The 13,324-nt window shown below is 33.2% G+C and overlaps 1 protein-coding gene across 2 annotated transcripts in view; it reads right to left on the bottom strand.

Moving 5' to 3' along the window:
* LOC130901344 (calcium-activated chloride channel regulator 1-like) overlaps positions 1–13,324 on the bottom strand; it is a 78,740-nt gene that overhangs the window by 40,047 nt on the left and 25,369 nt on the right. The window lies entirely within an intron of this gene.

Raw genomic sequence — 13,324 nt, 5'->3', positions numbered from 1 at the left:
TTAAACGATCTAAGTAATTCGAAAACTTAGAAAGGACCCATGACTATATGATATAAAATATATAAAAATAACTATATTTTATAAATTTGCACGTTTATATTATCTACTTACCAGGAAAAACAAGGATAGAACGTAACAGAAATTTGAACTTGAAAGGATCAAATAAATAAGAAATTTTACACTTATTAATGACCGATGAGAATTAATTTAATAATTTTGTCCCATTGTGCTCAATCAGGTACATCAGGTACATCGATTTTCTTCGGGAGATGCAGCTAGAGATGCGGAACTGGATATCGATCATCCACATGATGCTGATTTGTGAATATTTTTAAAAAAAATCGATATAAATACGATCATTTTCCGAGAAAAACATTAAATGATTACTTCTTATACAGTGTGTCTACTTAAATTGGAACCATATGGAAAACTTTTTTATTAGTGATTTTATGACAAAACGTTATTCTTGATAAAAAGGTCTAAAAGTTAAAATGCAACTATCGGTTATCAATTTTTTAAAGAAATATACGAGGTTTGTCAAAAAATTTGAATTTTGCGCAAGAGTAAAGTATCATTATTTTTTACAATTGAAAAAAATGTTATAACGTGAAGCTGGTTTGAATTAAAAGTTATATTCAAATATGCAATTACAAACATTTATTATGAAATAAAATTCAGATTTTGTGATTATTTAGTAATCATATTAAATTAATTCTGGCGGAATAAAATTTAACGCAATCTAGGATGCTCCGACATGAAGTATGTGACAAAGAATGTCAAAGTGAGTTGTTGTTTATAACAATAAAAAAAGCAAATTTACTAAATCCTGAAGAAAAAATAGAACTTACGACAATTACAAAACACATACAAACAGAGAGGCCGCAAATGTTTTTTAATAATATATACATCCGTATAGAAACATTAGGCAAGTTACAAAAATTTTAAATAAATTTACGTCTATTGGTAAGTAAAAAAAATAAATTTAAGAATAAACGCCGAAAACGGGTTGCGAATTAAGACACTGAATTTGAAGTGATGCTTTCTGTCGTAGAAGAATGTCAAAAATGTCATTAAAAAAAGTATGGATGGGTTCGATGTTATCAAAGTTTTTTCAATCGACGATTTTCTTTCGATGTTTTGCAGTTATCGATTGTTTTAAATACACATCGATGTTCAATAATTCCACGTTGTTGAAAAGCTACCTCAATTAAAAAAATTCAAATTAACCAAGACTAATTATTTCATTATTTGAATCACCTCCCATGAATAAAGACAGTTGTGGAACACGGGTGTACGTTTTGAATGAATTCAGAGCGCATGGCAGAAAAAGAAACAATCGATAGATAAATCAATGCCCGAAGAACTTTCGTTATACTTAAATTCCCCAAACGAGAAGATTCAGCAGAACCCCCTGGCTTTCTGGAAAATGATGAAGAACACTTAATTATTTTCTGAGCGTCTATTCTTCCAAGCAGGTCTGATTTTGAACTCTCAGAAATCGCCTCTCAGAGGATATGGCTGCGAAACTTATTTTTCTGCATGAACTAGATGACAAATTTTGGGAAATTCTATACTCAATATTTTTATTTCAAAATTGTTATCTTTTTATTATTAATTGATCAATTGTTCTTTATTGTTTTTAATTATTATTACAACTTAAATTGTAAAATTTATTTCTTTTTAATAAAGTTTGTTTTGAAGCTCATAACCTTGTGTTTCTTCTAATTATTTTTGTGTAATTAAAAATAACTGGATTTCAGGATTTTATTTACCAAAGAATTTTAGAGAAACAAAAACTTGTATTTACCTATCAGCTATTACGCAAAATCAGTTAGTTCACAAGGTTTTTTCATTCCTTTTTATTCCTTTTTTGTACTTTTAGGAAAACATCGATGTTTCAATGATTATCAACCATCGATATTCACTAAATGAAAAAACATCGATGGCAAATATCGATGTTTTGTCTACCGATACCCATCACTAAGAAAAAGGACCTCTCATCTGCAATACAAACTACTTCAGTAAGTAAAGATACAGTGGAAAATATTTTGAAAGGTAATAAATAACCCCAACTAGTACACACGTTACTATCAAGGAATTACGATATTCTTTTCGAATTCTGCGCTCTGATCCAAGGACAGTTGGATGAAGACGCGTTTTTTTCACGAACTATAATATTTTCCGATGAGGCAACATTCAAACGGAACCGTCTCATCACAAAATTGTCGCTTGTTGTTCTAACACTAATCCAAATTTTGTAATAAAAACTCGAAACCAATATTCTTTTAAAACGAACGTACGGTGTGGAGTGTACAAAACAGACAATTTGGTTCCAACAAGACGGTTCTTCGATCCTTAGTACATTAGAGTACTCCCTGAAAATATGTTATATCACAAGATATTTTTTGGGCTCCTAGGTCTACTGATTTGACTCTCCCTGACTTTTTTTATGGGGTTACTTGAAACAGCAGGTTTATCAGCGAGGACCATTTGATGATGTAGACCATTTGGAGGGGATTATTACTGATTAATGCGACAAAATTACTCCAAATACGGAAAGTAATAAAAGAGCATTAAATTTGAATTATGTTTGTTCATTTTTTACGTATGTAAATTGCGGGGTTCTTCAAAAACAATAATAAATAGAAAGGTTATCATATTTTTAACATGTAACAGAGATAAATTGTATCCAGCCAGAATAATTAACACGGAATGATTAGTAAATAATCAGAAAACCTGATTTTCATAATAAACAGCTGTAATTGCATATTTGAATACAACTTTTGATTCGAAACAACTTTACAACATTTTTCTGACTTATAAAAAGTAATGATACTTTACTCTTGCACAAAATTCAAATTTTTTGACAGACCTCGTATACTGCTTGATATCCGATAGTTGCATTTTAACTTTTGGACCATGCAGAATAACTTTTTGTCATAAAATCACTAATAAAATAGTTTTCCAACTCAAGTAGAAACACTGTATATTTTCTAGGAAAGATCGGGCCAAATAAAGATTTGCAATATAAGTAAACAAACGTGGGGACGGTATCTTATCATTTTCTCATGAGATTAGAACCAATATCAATTACAATAATCATTACTTGAGATACTTCTTAATTATGATGTCTTCGGCGAAAACGAATTTGTTTAATAAACAAATAAAATTTTTAAATCCATCAACAAATTTGTCCTCTGTAGTCAGCATAAAACAATTTCTTTTTTTTTTCTAAATTGCAAATATCTATGGGAATATGTTTAAAGAAAAAATAAACAATGACACAATTTGTGGCAAATCACACATGAGAACAAATTAATATTCGATAAAATCAAAATAAACTTTTAAGAGCTCGATATCATTCATAACGAACATATATATAAACTTCTCTCTTCAACTTTAGAAGTTAATGCGTCTAGACAGCAGAGAAAAAAAGGTTTTTTAATGTGTGTATGAAGAAAAACTACTAAACATTGATTTATTAGTAAACGTCGAAGTGGTTGATGGCTTTAGCTTTCAAAATAAAACATCAAAAGTAGACCCGCGATTATTATAATTTCTATTTATTTAAAATTAAAATTTTAAATACATCGATGGTCTTAAAATACAGTGTTGAAACTTTTCATTAATATCATAACGAAAAATCAAAATTCCAACGTCAAAAGAGAAACAGGAATAACAGTTTGAATGTTTTATTGACCTCACTAAAGCTTCTAATTAAGTACCATCTAAGAAATACTCTACAGAAAAACAATATGGTTCATAAAAATCAAAATATTATTAGAGAACTGATTACCGAAAATATAAAAAGGCTTTAAATCACAACGGGATTGTTTAAAGGTGTGGTATGACAGGGAGATAGCGTTGGATCCACACTACATGGACAGAATCATAGGGATAGGGAGTTGAGAGGAAACCCAAGCTTAGGCGATGAAAAAATCAAAGAGCCACGAAAATAAAAGCCAAAACATCAACAGCACAAAGATATTGAAGACGATGAAGAAAATCAATGTAGTGAGCTTTGGAGATAGAATAGAGAGTCGAATCAGGAATTAAAGATGTAGTGAGATGGGATAGAGATCATCATATGTGTTAAATAGGCAAAAAAATACGGCGATCCCTAGACAGACCACTATAAAGATGATTTAAGACGTGGATCTTTTTTGATTTAAAAGATTTAAAACAGTTTATTGGCAGACAGCATTTGTATATTTCGACTTTCAAAGGTACTTGATGGGCATGCTAGCAAAAGGAAATGCATTTAAAACGATAAAAATCCTTCTACGTAAGGTTCACGGTTTCCAAAGATACTTTTTTTATATTTCGGAGGTCACTCTGTATATCTGAGGAACAACATTGTATTACGCATAATAAAAGATCTTTAGGTCAACTTGGTCAACGTTGGTAACCTCCGTTCTTCAGCTGCTGATGTTGCAAAGAAGGCTGACACGGCAACTCAGGATTTGGTCCTCTTTGGCCATAAAATATCATCATCAACACAAACTACCTTGTTCGTTGTCACATGACCGAATCAGCTAAGGCAGCTTCACCAAAACAACAGCTTCTAGTCCCCTTCAAGGGCCAGATCTATTCAACTGTGGAGTATTGCTCGCACATTTGAAGCTCGGCATACCCTGAGGATGATCGACTCAATACAGAAGAGAGTAATTCAGATTCAGAGTTGGACAGCTTTGAACATACAAGAGAAGCAAATGCTCTTCCGAGCTGTCCAACATAATCCCACCTAGAGCAGTATTTGCATGACTTACTCAACAGATGAGGCCTGCAGACGCCCAGAATGTCAACTTATCGGGACTCTTTTCTTTGGAGAAGTACAAGTCTTTGGAATGAGCTACCAAGACACGTCTTTCCCGAAAATAGGAGTATCGTGCTAGTTCTTTACAAAAAAAAAAAGAATGAAGATACAACAGGTTCAAGTCAAACAAGTTGTACACCATTTTCTACCAGGTACAGTAATTTATTGGTGCAAGGAGACTTATAGTTACAGCTTCTACGAGGGCATATAAAATCGAAATTAAGAAATTTGGATTAGACGAAAAGCGGATGTATATGGAGAGGTTGAAATAGTTTTTTGGTGGAATGTATCGGTTGGATATAAGATTTTTATTATTCTAATCAAGGAAAATACTTTGTGAAAGTAATGGAAATGATATTTCTGGATTGTTTTTGCGGAACTTTGTAAATTAATGCATTTTTTAATTGTCTAGACTGTATGGTTTCACGAAACCATCAAATTATATAATATGATTAAAAAAATAGAAAAAATTTCATGATTTACGCTAGTTTGATACTAAATACATTTCCTTTTATTTAATTTATTTGTTGACATTTCCCGGAAACTATTTTATTGTTTTTTTTAGGTGTTTTACGATTGGTCACACCAATATTATTCAACGACGAAAAATGTACGTTTTATCTGCTCCGTTAGGTCATATCGCGCGTTAACGTAAGCAAATAAAAAATATTTAAGCAATATCCATTGTTGTCATGATACGAGGGTTGTTACTTCAGTTTTAAGACAAATATTTATAATTAGATATGAGTTTATTATTTTCCAAAATATTCTCTATTAAGATACACTTTTGCATGCCTTTGAACCAGTTGTCGAAGCATTTTTTCCATTCCGATTGAGGTACCTTCAAAACAAGTGACTTGAACGCATCAAACGTTTCTTGAGGTGTAGAGAAACGTTGATCTCGCAATTTATTTTTGATCTGCGTGAATAAGAAGGAATTATGTTTTGACTGTTCAAAAACGTTTTCCTTTGAACTGATGTGAGAGAACTCGTTTTGTCGTGGTGGAAAATGATTCTGCGATTAGTTTCCCTGATTTTTTCAAACACTTCTGGTGTACCATTCAGAATTGACAGTTCTACTTTGATCTAATGGAACGCCGACGACAAGTCCAGTTATTCCGGAAAAACATGCGACCATTTGATTCGAAGTGCTTCGTTCGCGAACAACTTTTGCTGGATTTGGCTCGTCTTGAAATATCCAAGTCGATTGTTGTTTAACTTCGAATTAATATTCGTAAATCCAGGATTCGGCACCTTTCTTTTTGACAGCCAAATCTTGCAATATCAGTTTACGTACAGCATCGATGTCTTGTGATAAAACAGCCGATTTTGGACGATCCTCAAGAAATTCATCTTGCACCGAAGTATCATCAAGTTTGAATTCGGAAAATGAGCCAAACACTGTAGCTCGAGATGGTACTTAATCATCAAAAGTCGAAGCGAGTTGATCGGCTGTTGGTCGAAAATGAATGTTTCCAGAATCTGTGAATAACTCAAATAGTACTCGTATGACAACACGTTCTGATTACGTTCACCATTCAAAATGTCAAACTTTATGATAGCAATGTCAGATTTGATATCTGTCAGATTCATATCAGTTTTGATGTATTTTAAAACGTAAGTAGCAACCCTCGTATTTATTTATTAATAAAATTAATAAATATATTATCAAAAAAAGAGGAATGGAAAAGATAAATCCAATATCTACTTTTCTATTAGGAGCTTATCTTAAAACGTCTTTTATGAACTTTATTATATCAGGATTATTTACGTTCGAACATCTTTTGATAAAAATGTCTGAAACGTAAATCTTAAATCCTTTTCCTATGCAGCTTGGCCTTATATTTCAAAGGATCTAAATTGCGTGAAATGAAAAAGAATGCTCGGATTAAGAAATCTATTATACTGCTATTATTTAGATTCATTATTGCGAGGAAACCCCAACCGCTAGATCTTTAGGCTATTTTTTTGTTCCCGACTTTTTTCTTTCTATTAAACTAAGTTGATACCTGAAAATATTACGGACATGTCGAATCGTATTACATACAGGAAAACATTTGTTCTGATTTGTCAAAATATTTAAGAAGAAGGTGGTTAAACTGAGGAAATCAGATCCTTTAGGTTAACTTATATTAAATTATATAAATTAATAACTTTGATTTCTCAACAGCTTTTAGCAATTTAATTTGATTAAAAAATTATGAGTTAAAATATTGATAAATCAGTTTACATGGACTTAATTAATAATAAACAGTGATTATAAAGATAGTAAATTTTTGTAAAAATTACAAGAGAAAAGTACAACTACCTTGTCTTGGCATACACCCAACCAAATCCCAAAAATTGAGGTAGGAAATTTACTGTACAATGTTCCACCTGTTCCAAAAAAATTATTTTGCGGCAATAAAAAAGTTTGTAATGCTTTTATGTCTGCAGAACAATAGATTCTTCGTCTTTCCCTAGATAACACACCACACACAACAATTAATAGATGGCAGACATGACCGTAGACATCACACAGCACGTGTCAGATGGTAAAAATGACACAAAACAAGAAACCCTTGACAGATGACGGACATGATTATAGGTATCACAGAACAGTTGACAGATGACGGACATGTTCATAGACATCACACAAGACATGACAGATAGTAGAAACAACAGATGACGTAGAACAAGAAACACTTGACAGATGACGGACATGATTATAGGTATCACAGAACAGTTGACAGATGACGGACATGTTCATAGACATCACACAAGACATGACATATAGTAGAAACAACAGATGACGTAGAACACCAGGCACTTGACAGATGACGGACATGATTATAGGTATCACAGAATAGTTGACAGATGGCAACTGATCATAGACAACATACAACACTTGACAGATAGTAAAAACGACAGATGACATAAGACACGAAAAAATTGACAGATAACGGACACGATTATAGACATTACACAAAATTTGACAGATAGTAAAAACAACAGATCACGCAGTACACGAAACAGTTGACAGACATGGTTATAGACATCACAGAACTGTTGACAGATGGCGACATGATCATAGACATCACACAACACTTGACAGGTAGTAAAAACGACAGATGACATAAGATACAAAACAATTGACAAATTACGGACATGATATTACTTCCGTGAACGTTGATATCTTAGAGGGCGGACACCTCTCTCCCCTTACGACGTACTTTCGTTCCATAAAATATATAACTAATATACTTTTCTTAGTGTATCTTAACAATTTGAAATAATAGTCTGTGGAATACGAATCTCCTTGACCGCCACTTCATCGGTGACAATTCTAGAGTGTCGATTTTTCTTTTCATAACGAAGACCTGAATAAATAGAGTAAACTAAAACTAAAAAAAATCATTTTTCGATAAAAAAAAAGATCCCACGCAACCCCTCGAAATCTATCATTCTGATACCATAATCTGAAAGGCGTAGTGCCACTTATAGATAAAGGGGACATCGGCCTCGATGTTAACGTCCCGCTACATAAATTCCGTGTACCCACTCGACAGTACACGTATTCTATACACATAATTTTGATGATAATCCCTCGGAAATAGATTTAATACCAGCTGGGAAAGTGGAAACGGGATTATAATACACACAAGATACAATTTCCTCCAGCCTATCACATCTCATTCGTCTCCAATCATGTACGTATGTACTGACACGCGTTAAAATAGTTACGATGGGGTCGAGGGTTACGCCGTACAAATTCAAGCGTAAATATTTTTCCCCCAATTCTTTCGTCGGATTTGATTGGGAGATGAAGACGGTAAGAAGAGGATTATTTTATCATTTCGAAGATATCGATTTATTTCATAAAACATTGTTCGTAATATGTATCTATAAGCCGTTTTTGAGAAGGTTTATTCGTTGTGAAAATTCTCTTTCTACGAAGGTTAAAGAACTTTTAAAACACCTTCTGTTTATCGTTCGGTACGCCTATGTATCCCTTATATTAATCACCCGGATATAAGGCAAATAGGGGCCGGAAAATTTGCTATTTTCGAATCAGGAAAACAAGTAAAAGACCCCTCCTTGTAAGTACATCAAAAGGAGCAGGACGCGAACGAATCAACCTAAACGAGGAACCAGGGGAAATCAACTATTGAAAAGAGGTTGTTTGATCTTCTTCTGTACTAATAGGAAATTTCGGCAATGCAACTCGTGATTCAGATACCTGCAGTTGTGTTTGGAGAAAAAAGTGTATTAAATATTTAATATGGAATCTAGGGAGAGAACATTTATGGATAGGGAGAAAATGTTTACAAAAGAAACGAAGGAAATAACTTAATTCATCGCTAGAGAAGAAATATTACCTCATCCGATAAGTCGTGTGACTGACACACAGATGGCGCGGTCAACTGTCAAAAGACTGTGTGTAAAATTTCATGACATTTCGATAAGTCAGAAGAAAATTGTGACCATTAAGTGAACCTACTTTTTTTATTTTAAAAACAATGAATTCAATTTCGTGTGTTGATTTCTCATTGTTTCTTGATGAAAAAAATACTGTACAAGCTCAGCAATGGTTTAAAAAGTGTTATCCGGACTATGCTCTATCGAAAATAACCATTTGTTATTGGTTTTCTGAATTTAAACGTGGTCGTACAGACACCGAGGATGGTGAACGTTCTGGTCGTTCAATTGAGGTGGTTGCGTGCGATAGCTGATGCCTTAAAGATATCAGAAGACAGAAAGTTTTTTTCAAAGTGGGTGCCGCGTTTACTCACAGTCTATCAGAAATAACAATGTGCTGATGATTCAATGCAGTGTTTGGTCATGTTTACACGTAATAAATCAGATTTTTTGACAATGGATGAAACATGGATTCATCACTTCACTCTGGAATCAAATCGATCATCATCTGAGTGGACTGCAACTAGTGAACCGCGTTTGAAGGCACAACAGTCAGCAGGGAAGGTTATGGCCTCAGTATTTTGGGATGTACATGGAATATTGTTCATCGACTATCTCCAAAAGAGAGAGACAATGAATAGCGAATACTATATAGAGTTGTTGGATCGTTTGAATGCAAACAACATAGAAGAACGGTCTCAAATCACTGTTTCACCAAGACAATGCACCGATTCATAATTCGATGGTTAAATTCAACGAAATACACTTCGGATTGCTGCCTCATCCACCTTATAGTCCATATCTGGCTCCCTGTGACTACTGGCTATTCGCTGATCAATAAAAAAATGTTCGTCGGTAAGAAATTCAGCTCTAATGAAGCAATTGCTGAAGCTGAAGCCTTTTCTGGGACAAAAGACAAATCCTCTTACAAGCACGACATCGAGAAGTTAGAGAAGAACGTTATAATTAATTTTGAGACATATTTCAACGAAAAAATGTATATGGAAAACATTGACTCATATAAAATTTGTAGTTTCTTGTATAATTAACATAATAGGGACAAGCTATATGTACAATTAATTATTATTATTATCAGTTGGACAAAAAATATCGACTACCGAATGATTTTTAGCTAGATAATGGTTTTCAAGTACATATATGACATAGTTTCGCGACCGTACATCCGGTCAGTACAGGCAACTTTTGTTAGAAAGCGGAAATGGGGCATGATGGCATGCTAATGAATCTCTTTGCAATGCACTGTTGACTACAGTGATATACTAGATTCACGTAAAGAGGTATACGACCTTTAAATTCTTCCACACAACTAAATAATTAAAAAAAAAAAAATTAGAACCAATTATTTCTTTTAAATACTTTCATGACTTTCAAAAATTCTTTTCTCGAATATTGTGTTGTAAATGTTTATGGAACTATATTGAAGAGGCGCCATACTAAGATAAAAACTGAAAGGTTAGTTTTTTTTGTGAAACACGACTGGATGGTATCTTAACATTCATCAAAGAGGATCTACGTCTAGACGTATACAAGTTACAAATTTTGCACTTCCTGTTTTTAAAAACATTCTATTTCTTCGTCTTCAAACATTTTTTTATTCACTATTAATCGAATAATCAATGAATTTATCAATAAACAAATTAAATATTACGCAATTCTTACTTAAAATCAAATAATACGAGGGTGGTCTGAATTATTAGACCGCATATGTAAACGACAATTTTGAGGAAGACGGCGAAGGAGTCTAAAGTAAAAAATAATTATGGAAAAAACAACCTTTAAATCGGATCTGTCATAACAATGCTTTATATATGTATGAAGACTCAACTGCCATATTTTCTATAAACTATTTAAAATTGTTTCAGCCATTACGTCTATAGTTTCATTCCGAAAAACAGTGTTCAGGGACGTGAAAATAATGGTGTGACATGTGACGGAATAAATTATTCTACACTATTATCTGAAGGCCAGGGACGGCTTATACTCAATGGTTAACAATCCGTAACTTTTACAGGGACAACTAAAGTTAGCAAAAATGATTTTTTCAATCGATGTTTTAACAAAAAGGTTTAACTCGATAAAATTAATGGTTTAGTTGTACATGCCAAGGAAACAGTTCGCCATAAAGAGACATTCTGAAAAAAATTATCATTCAAAAGTGTTATCTGGACCCTGCTCCATCGAAAAGAAGCATTTTTTATTGGTTTATTGAATTTAAACGTGGTCGTACGGACACCGATGATGGTGAACGTTTTGGTCGTCCAATTTAAGTGGTTACAAATTGGAGAGACAATCAATAGCGAATATTAGATATAGATGTTGGAAAATCGAGGAAAAACGGCCTCATGTGTCGAAAAAAAAAACACAGTTTCATCAAAACAATGCCCCGATTCACAATTCGATGGCAACGATGGTTAATTTGAACGAATTACACTTCGAATTTCTTCCTCATCCACCGTATAGTGCAGATCTGGCCTCCAATGACTATTGGCTATTCGCTGATCTCAAAAAAAAGCACGCTGATAAGAAATTCAGCTCAAATGAAGACGCCAATGCTGAACCTGAAGCATACTTTGGTGGAAAATATAAATCCTTCTACAAGCACGACATCGAGAAGTTGGAGAAGCGTTGGAATGATTGTATTGCTTTTAAATGAGATTTCAATGATTTTTGGCCAAAAATGTGTTTTTCTCAGTTAGTCACCCGATTTTTTAGTGATATGTTGTATCGGTACCTGCCTAATGTCTCGGTTTACCTTTTCGTTTACCAGAAATATCCCCGTTCCGAGTTGGCGCATCCTTATCTCAATAGATTAAAAATCGTCACGAGTTGTAACGCGCCCTTTTGAACGATTTTTTTTTACAAATATTGTTGAAACCAAAATATTGACTATATATACGAGTCGATATTTTCAATTGGGTCATGTAATTCAAATTCAAATCACAAAATTGTCTGCTTGAAAGTACTAAAATGTTTCATCTATAACCGTGTTACAATTAACTGTTAACATACTTAAAGTATTTAAAGAAAACAATGACTAATTTGAATACTAAATTTGTTCCTATCAATACCTCATGAATATAAGTTTTTTTTTCCTTTTTTTTTAAGGAAATTAGGTAAAAATTAGAATAATTTAATTGTAAAATACGTTAGGTGGTTTGTTAATTGGTTTTATGTAGTAATTACTAATTTCAATATATTAATCAAGATAGTTGAAATAATAAGGAAAAGTTTTTTTCGAATAAACACATTTTCGCAACTAATTTAAGATACATTTATGTAAGTTCAGAATGTTTCTTCATCGTCACTTTAATGCAACTCAAGATCAGTTTAATAATTCTGAAAATATAATAAACGATTTAGAAAAATATTTGTATAGATCTCCCAATATCAATTGAAGATTATAAAAACCCTTACTGACAATTTTGTTTGATCTACCATAGGCGTAGATACCTCATTTTATAAATTTATTACCAAAGGTGAACTGAGCCCTTTTTGTACCCCATTCGTTTATTAGAACTTTCATCTGACGCAAATAATCTTGTCGCCATCGAATTATCCTTGACGATTCGGTTATCGCCATCCGTTTATTCAGTTTTTTGCGTTTAAAACCACATGCTGACAAAATTTAACGCAATGTTTCCAAACTGTATTGTATTCCGGATAATCTGCTACTTTTTGCTGTGTTACTTCTAATATTGCAACCCTGTTCTCCTTATATAAACTTTAAATTGTCCGACGTATAAAATCGTGAGTAGCTTTGTCAACAGTTTTTCGGTTCTGTGATTGATCCACAGCAACCATGATTTGAGGATGATTAGGACACTAGATATGGTTTTATGAAGTACTGTGAGATCTAAGTTGCTCCAAGAAAGACTAGTATCCTCTGCAAATAGACACATTTTACCGCTGATGTCTAGATAAACGATGTCGTTTATAAACAGAAGAAACAAAATAGGGCCTAGTACTGAGCCTTGGGGCACTCCACATTTTATTGGCTTGCAAGAAGACATCGTTGTATCAACCCATACGAGCTGACTTCTGTTGGCAAGGTATGACTTAAACCATGCGAGAGTTGTTCTCCTGAAACCG

Source organism: Diorhabda carinulata, chromosome X (assembly GCF_026250575.1).
Source record: "Diorhabda carinulata isolate Delta chromosome X, icDioCari1.1, whole genome shotgun sequence".
Classification (NCBI taxonomy): Eukaryota; Metazoa; Arthropoda; class Insecta; order Coleoptera; family Chrysomelidae; genus Diorhabda; species Diorhabda carinulata.
Note: the sequence above shows the minus strand (reverse complement) of the source record. Positions and strands in the feature narration are given on the sequence as shown.